The sequence below is a fragment of the Prinia subflava genome, chromosome 2 (assembly GCF_021018805.1).
Source record: "Prinia subflava isolate CZ2003 ecotype Zambia chromosome 2, Cam_Psub_1.2, whole genome shotgun sequence".
NCBI classification, from domain to species: domain Eukaryota; kingdom Metazoa; phylum Chordata; class Aves; order Passeriformes; family Cisticolidae; genus Prinia; species Prinia subflava.
This window is the reverse complement of record NC_086248.1, coordinates 98,658,718-98,678,267: the sequence shown is the minus strand read 5'-3', so window position 1 is coordinate 98,678,267 and position 19,550 is coordinate 98,658,718.

The window sequence follows — 19,550 nt, the reverse complement described above, 5'->3', positions numbered from 1 at the left end:
CCCACTGCAGCCATGCATTTTAAAAGCACAATACATTATTAAAATAAATTCAACTCAAATGAGCAGCTGAGCTATTTCTGGTTCAAAACAGCAGCCAGAGGCTCAGATCACATTTCACCTGGTTGCAGCTGAACTGCTTGATCACAGTCTTGACTACTTTGAAAATGGAAGCCTCTTGCCAAGACAGTGTTCAGCTGACTCACTCGAAGGGTGGCAGGCCAAAAGGCCAGTTCAGACCCACCCCGTCCTTTGGATTCTTGGCCACTGGAAAACCAACATATTCAGTGCTGATTCAGGAGACAACTACAGCAGCTGCAACCACATGGTTTTTTTAAGGTGACAAAACAGGTGTAAGGGGTACAAAAAAAAGTGCTTGCTAATTGTTTGCAACTGTTTCAACATTCCTCCAGTGGCTGCTTATTATTCATAAATACTGTATTTGTACATTCAGACCACACTTGTGACTTCACACAGCTTTGAGCAAATCACTGTTCATTGAAAACTTGTCCTTTTTTTCACTTTTGGGTTCTTTTGAACACAATTGACCTACTCTGGGTTAACACTGGCATATTCTGAAAGACATGGCTAAAGCAATTATCTAAAATATTAGAAGTTTTATGTTTAATAACTCTCAGAATAACAGAGAATTCCAAAGAGAAACTCAGCATTAAACCAATATTTTTAAAGGATTAAAGAGGTGATCCTGACAATCTGAACACCAGAGAGTCAACATGGGACAAGTTAAATAGCTTCAGAACTGAGAAATGGGTCTTACAACATGATGGAGAGGAGCTGAGTGCTAAGGAAATATTTTCACAAGCAAGACAAGAGTGAGCTTTGATATATAATATACACTGAGAAGAATACAGTAGGCAAGACAGACTTCAACTGTCATCAAGGTAGGGTAACCATAAATAAAAGGTCAAATCATTAATAAATAGAAAGGGTAGTATAGGCAACCTGTACCAAAACAAAGCTCAGTGTCAAATGACACGCAGGAAGAAAACCACGGTAATTGTGGCTGTATGAAGACACTTGTTTTGGCTGTAACACGGAAAAGGCTGTAGCCACAACATCAGGTGTCAGCTGAACTCGGGACTGCAGCCAGGCACTGCCATCAGCTGTGCTGGGAGGCCCAGCCTGTGCTGCTCTGACATCACAACGGGACTGGACTTCCAGCACAGGCAGAACTCTCAGGGAGCTGGCACCTGCCTCAGCTCTCAGTGCCAGTGACAGGGCTTTGGGTCAGGCTGTGAAAGGAAGCAGAGCCTGGAAGAAGCTTGGCTACAACCACAAAGGCCTCTCATACAGAGTCTTGACCTTGGCATCTTTTGAAGCAGTTCTTTCATATGGCAGATAAACATTTTTAGCCAAGTAATGAATTAATTTTCAGGATAACTACCATATAAAGAATAAACTGAACATGACCTCTCTACCCTCAAAGTTCTTTTCCTGTATTTCAGTCTCTTGAGATTCCCACATAAATTACAACTGCAATCTACTGTCTTTATCAGAAACTTGATTTTTTTCATCCTCTCTCTTTGAACAATTGAAACAAAGAAAAACTTTGACCAAGTTTAGCGTGCCTTACACACTGCCACTCAACACAGCAAGCAATGCAAATGGTAGCCATCAAGGTGTATTTTTAATAAATAACTTACTGGAATACAAAGATTTCTAGATCAATTTCTATCCACTACTAGGTCAGATGATCTAATCATCTCCTTTGGCCTTAAAATCTATTAACTAAGTTGTTTTCCTTGGATGACCAAACATGACTCCAGGATGAACAGTCTATCACCCTGCACAAGGAAAGGGCAGGGGAAGCCACCTTATCAGGGAAGTGCTGCCCTGCTGCTGGTGCACAGGATGGGATTAATTTAGTTTTGTCCCATCCACCATCTTTAACTACTTGTAACATTTTTAATAACCTGATGCATTACATCAAATGTCAAGATAATCATGTCACTCAAAAGCTGTTCCCAAGCTTAAAACAACAGCCTGCAAACGTGATCTCTCTGGAGGCTGACTTGAACATACTGCCAAGAGCTCCTCCAGCAACGAGTAAGGCTCCTACTTCAACTCTCAGGCTTTACGGACCTCCCATCCCAAGGAGGCCAGGACCAGGAGACTACAAAGGCTGGTGATTTTTAAACCTGTATTGTGGGAAAGGAAATAAAAAGTAACAAACAAAACCAACAAAACAACACACCCACCACCACCAAAGAAACCAAACAAATAGCATTCACTCCTAAAAGGAACTTTGAAGAATGTCCTCCTCATTAAGAAAACCCTAACAATCATCTCAAAAAGTTTTAAAACACAGCATTGGCTTGATTTCTTTACATGATCATAACTGTAGCAGCTTAGTGTGAGAGTGAAGTCTCACAGCTCAGCCTTATTTAAAACTCTGTACAGTCCCACCAACCCCGTGAAGCCTGGCTGGGTGCTGGCTGGAAACAGCTTGCCAGAGAATCCCCACATCTGGGAAAAGAACACTCTGAAGCAACACTGCCCAGATTTATAAGAATGCAAGTCAGAGCAGTGTGCTACTTCCAGACAGAAAAGAAACCATTAGAAAATATAGAGAAAACTAAGGAACAATACAATTATTCCCCCCTAAAATTTAATGTTGCATGAGCTCTCTGCTTCTTAATGCAATGCTGATGAAAAGATTTTTGCTGTTTTTCCAAGTTTAGTCCTGTAATATCCCTACCATGCCCGCTCACACATTCTTACTTTGAGGACAGTGAGCTGAAATACAGAGTTACAAATGTGACTCTGTGATTTACTGGCAGGACTACAAATAGAACTGGGATTGTATCCTTCTGAATTATTAATATAAACATGTCTAATCATTCCCTTTAATAGCACTCTCTCAGTAAAGTATACAAAACCCTTTAAGAAAAGGCAGTCTTTTGAAAAAGGGTATGTTTTTAAAGCATTTTAATGTCATTTCTTCCAGAAACTATCCAGTTATCTAAACTGCTGAGGACTAATGTAAATTTTTATTCAGTTGCAAATACAGTTCTGCTCAAGAAGAGGTAATTGCCATTGCAAACACTAAAAAGGAACAATGTTGAAATGCCCATGATGTCCCAGGACAGTCCAAAGTAGGACTGATCCTCCAATGAAACTATTCAAGCCAACTGAAACATGCAGTCTTTTGGAAACCAGGATGCTTCCCACACTTAAACGTTTCACTGAGAAGGCCTCTCCACTAGGAATGGGAGTGTCAAAAAAAACGGGAGAAAAGTTTTTCTCCCCTCTGCTTTTGAGATTAGTTTAATCACACACAGCTCTTTAATGAACAAAGACTACAAGTCAATCCAAGCCCTGTGAAAGGTACCAGTCAATGGCATTTCTACCAGTGACTGCTATGAAACCCCATGCCTTGAAAAAGGTTTTTTTGTGAAACCCAGAGTGGTATTTCTGCAAGGAAAATACAGGAATGCTTTGTGGAATTAAACAAGCAAACAAACCCTCAACAATTTGGCCTGCAGGATGTAGATTGCACTGCCTAAACAAGTTTCACCTCCATCAAAAATAATTCAATGTGACTGACAGTTTCTCTTGAATCTCCAACAAAGAGTTTGTTAAGTTTCTGCCATTTAATGTTGATTTCATACAAAATAATTTAGAAATCTCTTGCTGTAGCATTTAAGTTTATATATCATACACAGAAGTTACATGGTGTTTTTTCCAGGACAGAACTAAGGACTTGAAAGGTAAGAATAGTTACAAGCAGAACAGTTTCTGTTTGAAGTATAGACCCTAGGCCCTTTCTATCATTCATACCAATTATTTTTGTACTGATTTCCTGAAAAGCCAATGCTTCAAACCCAGCCATTTTTTACTTCAGATTTCAGAATCTAAGGTTCTCTGGGCCTCTCCACCCTAACCCCAAATCCTGGCATACTGTTTTACTGAAAAAACAACATACTTTCTAAGATAGTTTAAGTATAAAAGGACAGTGGTCCAAGGTTGTGTGCCTAAACATGTGCATCTTTTATATATCCTAAAGCACACCAGCAAAGGCTCCCAGGAAGGAGTTGTGATAAGAGTTCATTTGCAGTCACCCTTTATTTTATGCCACTGAAGGGAGAGGACTTGCCCCGTTTTCACTGCCCTGATCTTCGCAAATCCACAGCTCTTATGCTAAAGGCCATTTCCCCTGCAATAAATCTCCCATTCACAACAGCTGCTCAGCCCCCTGACAACGTTGCTGCACGCTGTGGCAGCAGATACAACAGGCTGTGACTCCAACCAACCTCCTTCTCTGCCTCTCCAGGCTCCCTCCTTTCCTTGGGCACCTCTAGAGAAATACAGTTTGGTCTCACACTAGAGTGAGGAAATTTGTTGCCACCTCCCCTGGTTTTTATCATTCCTGAAACTTATTATTTAGACAAATCCACATACATTTATGTTTTTAAACTAAATTTCAAGAAAAGCAAGAATATATTTTCCAGTCAATTGACTACTATACCAACAGCACAGTCTCTTTGCAGATAAAACTTTGCTCTTGTAGAATTTGGCTTTGTATCAACTTAGACTGTAAATTGCAAACTAATGAATTTGTATTGGCAGAGGAAAACGTTTCTGCTTTTACAGTCTACAGCACTTACTAGTAAACAAGATTACTAGGAACAATTCCCAGTTTCCCCAGCAACTTAGTTACTTGTCTCTTACAAGGCTCATTGTGGATTCATTCCTCTCTGTGGTCCCAGTGTAAAATTATAGCAACTGAATGCCAAGTTTTGTGAGTCCTGACATTCTGAAAAGAATATACCCAAGTGCTGGGCACAGGAGTTGGTTTTACCTTGATCCCACCAGAGCTATAGGTCTCTGCTTTAGAACCATCCCTCAGAATTTCTGCATGTCCTTTCAATGACTAAGATGAAAATAAGATAATCAGAACAAAGTAATTACTTATCTTGTCAGCCCTCCTGCCTTCTCCCCATTTTGTAAAGCCGTGGAGGAAACGCTGAAGCTGTGAAGCCAGGATTACTGCACCAGTGGGAGTCTGTCTACAGCTACATTGCAGCAGCCTTGTCATAGAGTTTCTTGTCCCTCCCCTCTCATCAATGCCTTCCAAGTGCATTTTGTTCAGGATAATGGGGAGACATTTGTTCAACTTTCCAAGAGCTCAGCTCCCCAAGGCAGTTTTGTCACTTGAAAACTTCTTACATTTGTCTCTGATCTTTCCCAATTACAAACAAGTTTCATGTAGCAGTCAGAAACACACAGTCAATAAAATTATATACCAGCTGCATAATCAGCATGACCTGCTAAAGCCACATTGTTGATAAAAAGTAATTAATGGTCTTTATCTGCATCCTTTGAAACCTGGTATATAAAGAAGATCTAGGAGTAATATGGTATTTTACCCAAGAAGTGAATTAAGCCACACTACTTCAACAACAAGCTTCTCAAGAACCACAGATGGGAAGTATATTCATACACATTAAATTATTATGATGACTTTCAGGAGATTTGCTAAGTCACAATCAAAAGGGAAGCACAAATTGCTTTGCAAACTATGGAAGAAGACCACAAAATCAGTGAAATTACTTGTCCAGATTAAAAAGTCCCATTTGTATCAAACATTCTAATTATAGTCTGGCAAGGTTTAAAGAAAACCCACACATAAATAGCACACATCTGCTACAGACATATTTTTTACAGGCTGTTAAGTACGTAACAGTGCCCAGGTATCTCAATCCCATGGAGATAAAGGAGAGTCAGGTTCTGAAAACTTCTGAAAAAATAATTCAATAAATCCAGTATCCCTTTTTGTTCATTTGTTTTTAAACCAAGATGATAATTTTCTGTACGTTAAATTGATCAGTACTAACACTAGGATGAAGTGAAGTGTAGTAATTTAAATTTATCAGTCTGAAAACTTATAAAAGGAAAACAGAACACACTCTTAGGTTCTGGTACTCATTCCAATAAAGTATTGAAGGCAATTAAAGCTGGCATTAAAAAAAAAGAAAGAAGAAAAAGAAAATTAAAAACTGAACGATTCATCCTTTTATAGAGCTCAAACATGGACAAGGCTGTAAATTGGTTTAGGTGCTTATTCCATACCTATGCATTAGAGTACTCCTTGCACCAGTCCCTCAAAGGGTATCATACAGAACCAGTGGATCCAGTGTCTGCAAAAATCTCTCAGGCATGTTGAAATTCTGTTTTCATGGCATGGGAGCTCTCACCTTCAATCTCAAACAAAATTAGAAGCGTTATCTTGTCATTCCCAAATCAGGTCCTCCACAAGGGTTAGTTCACTGGAGGTCATCATTAACTACAACCTCTTAAAAATTAGCGCCTGTAGGGAATTCTGGTTTGATTCCTAACAATTTACAGAGGCAGTTATGTCATTTTACAAAACTTCTCTATCAGATACCTAATCATATTCTTACAACAACAAAAACCTAAAATTGTTTAGATTTTTTTCATGCTTTGATGAAATTCTGTAAAATGAGAGAAATTTCCTGCTACTTAAGAAGAGCGGATACCCAAATTTTCATAACACTTCTAGAGAAAAGCATGAATTCCCATCAAATAGAGCTAGTATATTTCACATTTGCATGTTCTTGTCCCCAGTTAAAGACCGGAAAGGAAAATTAAATTTAATAGGACCGTGTTATTGCATTTCAGGACTCGCAGCCAGGTTTGACAGTGCAAGATGCATGACAAGTATTCCTTTTTAGAAGTCCAGCTCAGTTATGATGTCACATACATTATGGTTGGTTGACATGAACAAACACCAAAGACTTTAAAGGAAGTTACTGCTATTTTCGTTTGGTTAACAGAAAGTTGAGCTTGCCAGTATTTCGGCTGTAACAGATGAAGTTCTCTTTAGCTTTGCTATTTCCATTAATCTTGTTAAGGTGATGAATGACATAGTGAGAGTTGCCTTAGAGAGATCCCATGCAAGTTTCTGCACCTTTTATGCCATTAAAACCAGTGAAGTAGAAGCTTCTGCACACAAGAACTCACAAACTACTTGCTCTAAGAACAAGTATTGCTCAAAACACAGAGCTAGACATTACTCTTCTATAGAAGATGGTACCATGTTTAAACATGGGGACCTCTTTCAGAATCTAAGCACAAAATAAATTAAAAAAACCCCCAGCACTGAAACAAAACCACTCAGACTTGATTTAGCTGAAAGTCTGTGTGACATGGAGGGTATAATGGAGTAATTGCATGAAGTCTGTGGGTGCTAGGTTCCTAAGTTTGTCAACACATTTTCAGGCACTAATTTACCAAATGATGATTGCTGAGTATATGAACTATATTAGCAGGAAAAGAGCCCTTGATTTTACTTGTTCTTGTCTTCAAAAGGTCCCTTTTAAAAGTTTCTTTTAAGGAAAATATCTTCTTCCATGTAGCAAATTAATTCTATTTGACCTAAGGACGTTTATACAATAACATTCACATTTTTCAGTTGTCTGGATATAACTTTTAACAAGAATTAAAAAAATTCCAGGTTTATTTCATATAAATCAGTTACCATAATTTAATTATGTCCACAATGTTAGGGATAACTTGTAATTGTAAGATTTGCTCACTCAGGATAATTACTTCTGTCAACATTTTGAATTTTTAAGGGACAAAAATGCATTTGCTAGAGTATTTCAATTTTTCTCTGCTGACATCTTCACTGGGATTAAAGTTTTTAAGTGGATAACCCTCAATAAAAGCTAATACATTCCAAAGAGAATCTGGATGAGTTTCTGCTCAAGCAGACATTCAGAGAAAAACCAGCTCAAGTAAAATGCTATAACATGGAATAGTTTTTTCTGTCTGCCTGTCTTGTAGCTCATGCCAGGCTGACAGTGATGAACTATGTGGCTTTCTGTCCTGTTTACTGCATGTTCATACATCACCTAGCACTGTGAGGAGTAAAAGTCTAATTATTTTGGGACTGTAGGATGAATGAACAATAAAAACTTCATCTTCAGTTGTCACTTGAAGGCGACATGCAAACGCAGAACTTCACATAGGGCACTCAGCTACAAACACCATTAGAGCTGGCATGCGCTGCACACGTTTTAACTGTGATGAAAAGTATCCCAGAAGAAAGTGTTGTTGAGGTACTTTACCCAGTTAAAATTCAAATCATAGGACAGCCTAGAGTGGGAGAGGCCTCAGAAGATCATCTGGTCCAACCTTTCATGGAAACGTGAATCTACAGGAGATTATCTAACCCCCTGTCCAGTCTCACCTTGAAAACACCCAGTAGTGTGGAGGTTCTTTTAGCTCAGGACTGCTACCTTAAAAAATTGTTTTGCTCACATCTTTAAGAAACTTCTCCCAGCGCAACTTGTTTCTGTTGCCCCTTTTTCTGTAGCTCATTGTGAAGAGTGTAGCTCTTTGTAGCTGGCCTGTAAGTACTGGAATACTGCAGTGAGGTTTACCCCTGAACTTCTCCTCTCTCCTGGGAAAAAAGAACCTAACTTCTTCAGTCTTCCCTCATAGGGTAAGTTCTCCAGCCCTTAAATCATCAATATCATGCTCTTTGTAAAGAAATCAGGTCTACGTTTTTGCATGTGGGTATGCATTTCTAATTTCAGGGGAGGTCAGAGAAGTTCTTGTCCCTGAGAAGAGCACCATTAAAACCATATTAAAGCATTGAAAACTCGATTCTGTTCTTTCTTTGACTTTGTTCACTACTCAGCAAAATGCCTTCTTGTTAATTATCGACTTCATCATCGAGGGACAGTTTAATCACAAGACTGTCTGCAGTTCAGGCTATCACAGCAGTACTAGCAGGGAATTTTGCACTGCACATAATTGGCCAGGTAATTAGAATACAAAATCCTTAATTGCTCAGTTACCAAACGTAAACGGTGCAGCTCGAAGTGCTTGACTGGCGGAGGACTTGGGGGACCCAAGGCAGCTGCCAAGTGCCAGCTTTTCCTCCTTCACAGCAGAGCACAGCAAACAGCACGGATGGCTTACTGAGCCCCTGTTCTCCTGGGGAGTGTGGGAAGGCCTTTCATTCTGAGGTGTAAAAACAAATTCAGCAGAGACACTCTATTTCAGGACATCCAAATCTACTTGAAAATAAACCCTTCCTTTGAAAGGCAAAGGAAGCCCAGCCTATCCTGTCGACAATGGCAAGACAGAGCCCATACACTGGTATGAAGCAGCACTACTGTCCAAACCGACAGCTCTCTGGTGTGGCACAGGCTGCTGCTGCAGGCTGGGAACTCTGCACAGGATCTGTATGGTCTGAGCTACAGAGATTTCCACACATCATAATATAAATGGATGGGGGAAGTGCCAGCCTGCCCTATATCTGTGTTATGGAGAATTCAGAAGTTGCCACTGTTGGTACATTACAGCAAGGAGTACACATAACAGTAACACCAGTTCTTCCATTTGTTGATGGACAATGTGAAGTGCTACATCAGAACACCTAGATTACCAGCACCCTTCACTGGAAGGCTAATTCACAGCTCTGATATTTCATTATCTTTGTCTTATTTCCATGCTAAAAGCATTTGTGGCCTGTATTTATTTGTTCATGTGTTCCTTGGTCAGCATTCCTTTCTCCTTCAGCTAGACTTCCAGTACTTGCCTTTCTTTCTTCAAATATATTTATAAACATCAGCATCTACTTCTCATGTCAGCAGACTGAAAAGGGCTATTTTGGAATCTCACCTGCTGTGGCAAGACCCATGCTAGGAGCTCTTTTCAACACCGGTTCCCATTTTACATTTCCTTTTTCTCATACAGAGCAAGGCAGACTCATATGCAGCACTCTGCATTAGGCTCTCTTACTGTCTTATGCAATGGTAATAGAATATTCTTCTCTCTTCCCGAAGAATCTTCACCAGCCTCATAACTGGCTGCTGTGGCAATTAACAGACACTCTCAACTCTCTTACAGCTTCCACTTAGAGCCAACAATCCCTGCTTGGAACACAGATTCTTACTCTGCTCCACGTATAAGATTTTTCATTTTCTGCTACAGCTATTGCTTCCAGGACTCCAGTCCTAAAGGCATCACATTCTTCCCTTACTTTATTCCACTATTACATTAGCAATGCCTTTCAAACCCATGTGGTCATATTTATTCCACTGCTTCTGCGTTTCCTCCACTGTCTAGAGGCAATGACTCAAATTCTTGTATCGGTTGCTCCAACAATCTTATGCCTTTCTCACTGCTCTTCCTGCAGGAGTTTCTCTCTTCAGCTTGTGAGAAATCCACAGCTGCCCACACAGGCTTTCCAAAGGCAACCACAATTTGTTTGTATAGGAACAAGGTAAGACATCTCCAGCCACAGAATAGAATTGATAAAAATTATTTGGTTTTTAAGAGAAGGAAGCTAATTCAGGGCATTTTCTACTTGTCCATGTTCCTAAATGAAATCTTTCTAAAAGGAATAAAAATAACAGTGTGAAATTCTTTAGCAGACAAGCCCTTCAAAAAGCTGCTTTCTTGGTGAGAACGAAGAAAAGTTTTGCAAGAAGCTGCTAATTCAATTGCTTGTTGCCTTAGTGCCCTGGTTATGTTAAATCTGCAAAACATGATTCTCATTGGAAGGAGTAACCATGAGGCGGACAATCATCAGGAAAACTCAGTGTTTATATAATTCAGATATAATCAGAATCTACTTGTTCTTATAATTGTAAAGTGTTTGAAAAGCACCGTGTTTATGACAGGGGGCTTAGCACCCCCATTTTCTATTGCAAGGCACAAAAGATAAAATCTTGGACTCTCCATTTCTTTGTAGATTTAATTCAACATAACACTCTTTGCTGCAGTCAAGGAAACTAAGCAGTAAATGCATCTTTGTATCATTATTCAACTAAGTGTAGTTCAAAAGTATTCTCATTAACCTGCAAGAGTTATGAAAATACACCTCTGTGTTTTAGGATTCTTAAGACTCTTAGCTACAGTCTTTGTACTTAATGAAAAAAATACTCAAAAAAATCCATTCTTACTGGAAACTAATAGACTCTGGAAATCCCTGATGATACTCTCAACCTCACAAAAAATACTTCTTCCAATTCTTTTTCTACTTTCAGAAATAACTCACATGCTACTCCCAATCTAAATACCTTTCCATTCTTCTCTCAAGGACAAATGACTGACACACTCTTCCTATATTTGAAGTACTTGGCCTGCCTAAAAAAACACTGTGATGTGAAAAATTGTACCTATTTCACTGGGTATTTTGTCCTTTGCAAAGTTACCATCTCTTCTTTTTTTTGCTATAGCTAGGAATTCATACCAGCAGAATAAACTAACATAATTTATCATTAATCCCCAGCCCTCCAGTCTTTACTGACTCTGGCATGTTCTGTTAAAGTTTGTGTCTCATTGTAATATGATTTCAATTCAGTGACTAAACATATTTATTTTGAATTAAGATTCACAACTAGCCAAGGCCAATGCTAGTAAACCCACGGCCCATATCATGATCTTGAGTCAAGAGAATGGGAAATAAGAAATAGAAGTTTAATCCAGAAATGAGTTTGGATTTAACTCTTTTCTGAAATCATTGCAGCAGGACCACTCTTAATGCATTTAGCAACAATTAGTTCTCAAAGCCAAAACAGCTGCACATTGCTGATGCTCTCCAGATGCAAGGTAAGGAATTAAATCATGGGATAATTCAATTGGAAAATTGCTTGTAATTATGGAGAATGCAGCGTCTGCTTGACTCCTTGTAGTGATTGGTAGTTGCTTTAAGAACAGTGAGGTAGTCTGTGCAATGCATGGCGAATACAAATAAGTAGCTGTGTTATGAGAAATCTCATTTGGTTTCACAGAGATATGGTTTTAACATGATTAAAACTGTATTTGCTGACATTATGATAATCCATTTTCACTGTCCCATTACTGCCAACGGCCCACAGTCACACACAGAACAGCAATATTCACTGATAGCACCTTCCCTCTGAAGGAACTCTGAGTGCTCTGCAAACATGCAGAACATGGTCCTAGTCTAAACAAGAACCCAAACAGCTTGGTGTGTCTCACCTCATTTAAAATACGTGCAAGCAAACAGCCTTGTTCTAACATGTCATTTACATCTCCATGCCACAAGGCTGACAACTGCTGGAAATTAAGAATGGTGCTCCTTCACTTCAAATATTAGAATTCTCAATAGTAACAGAAGAGAAGGCTGCCTTAAGGTCTAGTCAGAGACCTGCTGATACTGACAGCATGGAAAAACTCAAAAGAAACTGGTTTTTGGACTGACAGCTACCAGTGGAGAACAGGAGCCATCTCGCCATCTCTAAACTGAGCACATTTATTCTGAAAATAACAGGATGATGCAGGGTTTTGCCATCTTTTGTAGAATAATTTTGGCAGAACTGATCCTAATTAGCATTACAACACGTGACAGTCTGCTCACTATTTTAAAGTTGGCAAACTGAAAGACGAAATAGCTGCTGTGTGTGATCACATTCCTTCAGAGTCAGCAATTGAATGGGAAAAACACCTAGAAACATAATTTTCTGTTTCATGGTTTAACCCTTAAAACACACAGCTCTCAGCGTATAAAACTCCAGTTATGGTAGCAGTGATAACTATAACATTACATTATCTCTGCTTTAGCTACTGAAATGTTTGCCTGATTTTTTTCTTTCCTTTTTACTTTAAAAAGCTTTAACAGAAAAACCATTAGGGAACAAGAGATCAATTATTTACAAGTTGCTTCACAAATCAATCATCCAGTATCAAAGTTAAAGTTGTTATTTTTAGCAGTATTAACTACACAATAATTAAAATTGATTACCAAGTCACAACCCCTCATTAAGTTGCTGTCAATTGAGGGGAAAATTCGTCAAAAAGCAATTTTTCTTTAAAGTGGTTGTAAAAAGATTCCCATCAATTAAAGAAACATCTGGTAATATGGAAAAGGTGATAAATTATTTCCTTTTCTCAGTGCTAGCACTTTGTAGACCAAATGTAGTGCAGAAGACAAGTTTTTGTGGTCTTGTCTTGAAAAGGAGAACAAACAGCCTCGTGTGGGACCATACAGATGCAATCCTGCAGAGAGAAACTGCATTTCAATCTAACCAAGACTTCAAGCAAATTCTCTAAGTATTTAGGCAGTCATAAGAAACAGAGAAGTTCTTTGCATGTTTTATTGCAGCAAAAAACACCAGAAAAAAAAACCAAGCTAGAATAGCTGCTGCTCTGCTTGCTCCCGTACCTGCAGCAAGGCTTCCAGTGACACAATGCACATTTGTATCACTTTGTGACAGTGTCAGGCTTTAAAAAACACCCCAGACTTTAGCCCAATAACAAGAAACTGAGAGCATCTTCAGCAATTTCACAAACAGGCTTATTAGAAACAGGGGCTAGCAAAATGCTGCTGCCTGAAATCTGTACCCCTTCATCCAGCAATCCCAACGATACGTTCAAAGGACAATACCTGGTAACAAACAGAGGAGGGGAGCAGAGCAGAAAGGTGCCTTTTAGAAGACATTTTTAAAGAAAAATCAGCAAAAAAATCCCCCAGCAAACCACAATCCACACACAAATAAACAAGGGGCATTGATTACATTTGGGAGTGAAAGAGGCTGATCTGCAGTTCAGTCAAGTTTCTGCAGTTTGTATTACCAATAGTTTTGCCAACAAGGAATCGTTCAATAACTCAGTCTCATTTTTAAAAAGTTTAGCTTGCTGGTAAAAGTAGTGTACTAAATAACCAATCAAGTAACCAACAAATCAGTAATTTTTTGTAAGTTAAGTCATTCCTGATGCAATGCCCATTACCAGGTCCACACTCAGGGTCAGTTTTGGTGCCTACCCTCTGAAGAGTTAATGGATATAACATTGACCGAGGCCCAGGGCAATCAGTTTGTTGCTATAATGAAGTACATCTCACCTGCCCACCTACAAAGCACTCTGAAATGTATCATTTCATTCAGGCAAAATAAAAACACCCCAAACATAGTAGAGAGCAGTTAAAGGTATTGTTTCTAATGCGCCTCTTTTCCATACAGCCAATTCCTGTCTTGCAATTCAGGGACATCCCAGCCAAATTCCTCCAAGCAAAAAAGCTCTCTCCCCAAGCTAAGCAGTGCTTTACACCTGGGTGAGGTCCCTCAGCTCTCTGGAGCTCAGTTATTTCAATTACACTTTGTCACTCACTCTGTAATGACAGTACAGCTCAACAATCACTCACACACTGACCCTACTCCAGCATATTCTTACAGCTGCCCTTACCTGTCCAGACAAACACCTTCCCTTGTAAATCAGTGGAAAGAAATGGAAGCACTCAGCTTCACACAGCACTCATCTATTACACAAACATTCATCTAAGCACACAAGCAAATGCACAGTGCCAATATAACTGGAAGCATATGAGCTCTTACATAATTTTGCAAGGAAGTTTCTCCTCACTGCAAGGAAAACCTGAACACTGATCTCCAACATTTCACCTGCAGTGAAGCACCTCTTAGTCATGGCAAAAGCCCACTATACAACAGAACAGCAGGCACAGTGTTAATGAAAACCAGCATTCAGTTTCTAAAAAGTCAGCATTTTAACTTCTAGTTCTTGAGTATTCTTTAATTTTAAGGTACCTGGGAATAACACTGCTGCATCCAAGCACACCAAATATTCCAAAAGTCTCCATATTCAGTTCAGCATGACATATAACAAAAATCACTTCTTGCACAGCAAACATCTGCCCTTAACCACCCACTTTGCAAGGTGACCAAAGAGAGAACTGCCTGCAGCAAGTAAAACACCAACCCTGGAGAGGCCTGGAGTACATTTTAATAACCTCTGGCTTCAAAGCCATTACAATTATCACTGGATTTTTTCAGTGTAACTGGGATCCAGATTTTCTGTTCTCTAATTAGGTGATCTAATCCTTCGAAGATAAAAACTCCTACACCTTATTCACCCTTCTCCATTGATGGATAAGACAACCAGCTACATATGCTACACTGGTAGTCACACTTAAATAAATGCCCTTAAAGAAACTTGCTATTTACAATGTTAATTGTTGCTGTTCACTCAGTTGTTGCCACCAATTGCAAATGGCCTAACATGTTTAGGAAGGAGTTGATTTCAGAACCCATTCTTGCTTAACAGATAGCTCTTTGCCTTGGTTAGTTATTGAGAAGGTCATTATTATGGGTGTAAACCACAGCTTCTGAATTAAGTTATACAATGTTTTGTAATACCTTCTCATATTCTTGCCTTTTACCCTTAATTAATGATAAAACAAATATTAACTATGCAAGCTATTACTTCCTCAGAAATCTTGATTTGCTGATAACATGATAACACTGAATATATTGCCCTGATACAACTGGATAGGTCAATCAATGACTACAAAAATAAAATAGCTTTCCCTACTGTACTATGGTGCACTGAAGTCACCAATATGATCATTTCTTTTCCCCCAATCTAAGAAAGTTCAGTATGCAAAATTCCAAGCTGTGTGTCACAGTCGACTTTCACCTCTAATGAAGTGACCTTGTTGACATGTAGGATCAAGGCAGGCAGGCAGAGCCTGCCCTATCAATATCTGGTAGTCTGAAAAGCTGTAATTTTTTAGAGCAGTCAAATACAAAACAACCTCTGCCTCCTCCTCAAATACTTCCTCACCTTAAGGAAAAACACAGAGAGTGGAATTAAACCTGCATCTTAATGTTGTTTTAACATGGGCTTTTTGTTTCTTCCATGCTCTGAATAGACACCTTGAAAACAGAACATCCTTGAACCTTCTGCTCAAAATCAATACTGGAGCTCTGGAGCTTGGGTTTTCTCTGATAAACAAACCTACTGCAACAGGTGAAAAGGAGTTGTGATCTAACCTTTATTATGCTGTTTAAGTGCCTTGCAAAGTTCTAAATTACTACCAGAGATGCCTATCTATGGCACACTGCAAAATGCTTCCCTTCAGTGCCTGACCTTTCCACTTCCCCACAGGAAACACAGGAAAGCAGCAACAGGTCCTCCACTAAAAGCAACACACAAGGTGAATTACTGTAGTTCAGTCTTTCATCAGGTTTATCCTTCTAACACAGGCAATGGCAAGTAACAAGTCTTCTGCTTCTGCTGTTTGAACATCTTTTCAAATGTGGAGAAATCTACTCATCACCTTTTTACTCATGTTTACATGAGATAATTTAGAAAGACATCTCTCCCAGAAGAGTGGTTAGATCTGCTCACAGATATAGAATAGAAAAAACAAAAAAATGCAGAACAATGGCTAAAAGCCCACTATTACATTTCTTAAACTCTTAAAGAAATGCCATTTAGAAGTAAGTGGTCCTTCTCTCATCTTTGTTGTGGATACTGAAGCATTCAGCTAACAAGGCTGCCTTTCATTTGACTTTACAGCTGATAGGAACCATTAATGTGAATTACAAATAATTTTTTAAAAACACAGTATTTTCATTTTAACAAAAGACAGGGACTTGTATTTACCTTTTATCAAGTGCTGTTGAGTTGGGGAAGGTGAAAGATGAAAGCCAAACATTTCCAAACTGCTTGCATTTGATAGATGAGAATGCCTAGCTGTTGAGACTAAAGGGACTCACAGGGACTTAGAGAGAAAGCGATTTCCTTACCACGAGCAGGGCACACAATTTAATTTACTGCACAGAAAAGGAAGTGTTGCTCAACACAGGAACAGGCTCCAGGACTGGAGGTCCCAAAGCAACAAGGAGATACTGTGGTATGTTCCCCAGCAGAGTTACAACTTCACATGGAGGGCCATGTTCTACTGCTCCCCTCAGCTCACAGTCTCTGGCACCGCCAGAGTGGGAGAATACCTGGGGAAGCCCAGCCATCAGTTTTCCTCCCTATCCTGCTCTCCCAGTATGGCCATTCTCATCTTCATGCATTATACCATCTGTTTAATCACTGTGCTCTCAAAACAAGCAAACAAAGAAAACAGATGAAACTTCAGGGATAGCTTCTAGCTCATAATTGAAAGGATGATTATTCATTAGAATCCAGGCAAGTTGCTTGGGGCCACCAAAACAGGCTTTGCATGGTATTACAAAATTTATTTTTTAAAGATAGAAAATGGAATTCTCATTCAGTATCTTGTCTTTAACTCTGCAACCTCCTTTGGTTATTTTGAGTGGGATAAAATAAGCATACTGAGTTTAAGCTACTATACCAGAAAAAAAACTAGGTTCAGAGGTCCCATCCCCTTCAATGTAAAGGTAAACAAAACTACTTTGGTGAGCCTTAATATTAAAAATTTCTGCAGGATTTAACCTGTGAAGGCACAGCTAGGGGAATATTTCTTGCAACACCTCTGAATTACTCCATACAATTGTGAAAAAAATGAGACATTACAAAAGCATTGGTATCAACACATCCTTTACAGAACTACATCTAAACAACTTGAAATTAATCAGAAAACCAAGGACAGAAATATTAAAAATCAATTCTCCCTTTACCCAAATTTACCAAAATGGTTAAACTGTACTTGGGTTTAGCTTCATCAACACGAAGATCTGACTGAATCACGATATTTTTCTCTACCACAGTTCTAAATGAACAATTTCTTGTCTCTGATTAATTAGCTGGACATTGTTCTTGGCAAGAGTCACAGCAGTAAAACCTCTTAGCTTTTTAAGTTCTGTGACTCTCTTTTAATGTATTCACCCAAGCACAGGCGTGTAAGATATGAACTGTAATACAACAGAATATCATTAAGGAGAAGAACAACAGCAAAAATACTTCAGTTCTTGTCAATTTGATGCTGTTTTTAACAAAAGCTCACAGAAGAGTTGTGTAGAAAATCCCACATGATTACATGTATTCATTACCAGTGGAGCAAGCCAACTTCATGAAGAAAACACTGGGGACCAACAGGTCCCAACAATTGTTAGTCGTGGTTAAGGTGCAAGGGACACAAGTTTGGCTCAGCAGGAAACACAGCTCACACCTTGGGCTACTGATTTCACCACACTGGGGTTTAGTTTCTCTCTGACAACAGGGACAAAATCCTTCTCCCAACTCTTCAAAACTGCACAAAGTGCCTTATTCAGCAGAGCATTCTCAGAATCTCCTAGGTGAAGTGCTGGAGAAACAGTGTATTTGTATTATTGTATTATTTTTTATTATTGTATTAGTGTATTGTAGTATTCAGCAAGGGATATAGTTAGACCATGCTTGGTAAGGACTGCCAGAATGCAGCCAAGGGGCTGCCAGGCTCGCAGGTCTTGCTGATACTTCTTCACTTGTGCTCTTGTGTACAGAGCCATATGTGTGAGCTGTCATTGGCATGGTAAAAAAAATAAACACACAGAAAATAGAAGCAGCAGGTAGGCTAGAAAGAAATCAAAACTACAAAATAACTTATTCACCCATTGAATATTTTTGTGCAAATGTGAGCTTTCCATGCTTAAAAACTTCAATTTAGAAAACCCTCTGAACACAACATGTACATGGACATACACAAGCATTTTGTGATAAAGGACATTGTACCTACACTATAGAGGGGAAAAATATGATGTATGTGTGTTAATCCAGCAGTCTTTTCCTATAAAAAGGTCAAACACAGCCAAGAGCAGGACACACTTCCCTCCAGCCGTCCTTTTAATGTGCTTCTCATCTTGCCAAGGAGAAACTGTCATTAGGAGTGAGAAAGAGACCATTTTACAACCCATTTATTCTTCATTGTCTCTGCCTTTTCTGGATATACTTGTTGGAGTACATTAGTCACAGGTATGCAGCAGGCCATTAGAGCATGCTAACATCTCATGCACACTGAAATTAATTTTTATTCTTCAGCTTGGGGAGCAGACTGCTGGATGTTGCATGCAAGTCTTCACTGAATTAAGGAATGAACAAACAAGATTTCTCATACCAACAAACCCACGTGCTTCTCCATAGGCTATGTAAATACATACCTACTCTATAAACAAACACACTGTTCTACAGCAAGACAATCATTTGCCTCTTTAGAGTAGGCTCATTAAAGGGAAATAATTTTGCAATAACAAAGCACAAGTGTAGTCTTAATGAGAACAGTAAGCGGCAAAATGCTGGGAACACCTGGTCCATTTTTTGTACTGACAGAGCATGAATTGGAATCTGAGCCGCATAAAAAGGCTGTATTTTTCCTTCTCCACAGCCCAGTGGACTCTGGAAACAAGTTTGGTTTGCATTTAGTGTCTTAATGTTGCATAAATTCCTACGGGTATGTATTGTAGCACGTGATATTTTTGTGTCGCCAAATTGAGTCTCAAAATCTAAATCTCATCTAGAACAGCCAGAACTATTCACTGTAAATAATATTTTTAATTCTAAACCCCCTCTTTGTATACAAATAACTTGACAGTCATCCCTACAAATCCATAAATCTCTCATTTGCAGTAAGACTGATGAATAATTTTCAGTCTGTGTTACTTCCAGACCTCACTTAATTCTTCTACTGTTTCACTTGTTGTATGTAGCTGATCCTTCAACTCACACACAACAGTTATTTCCACTGAGACACTGACTAAATCTTAAAGAGGAAAATAACTAATAGGAAACCGAATCCCACATGAATTAAAATGAAAGTACAAAAGATCACAAATCTTCATGGG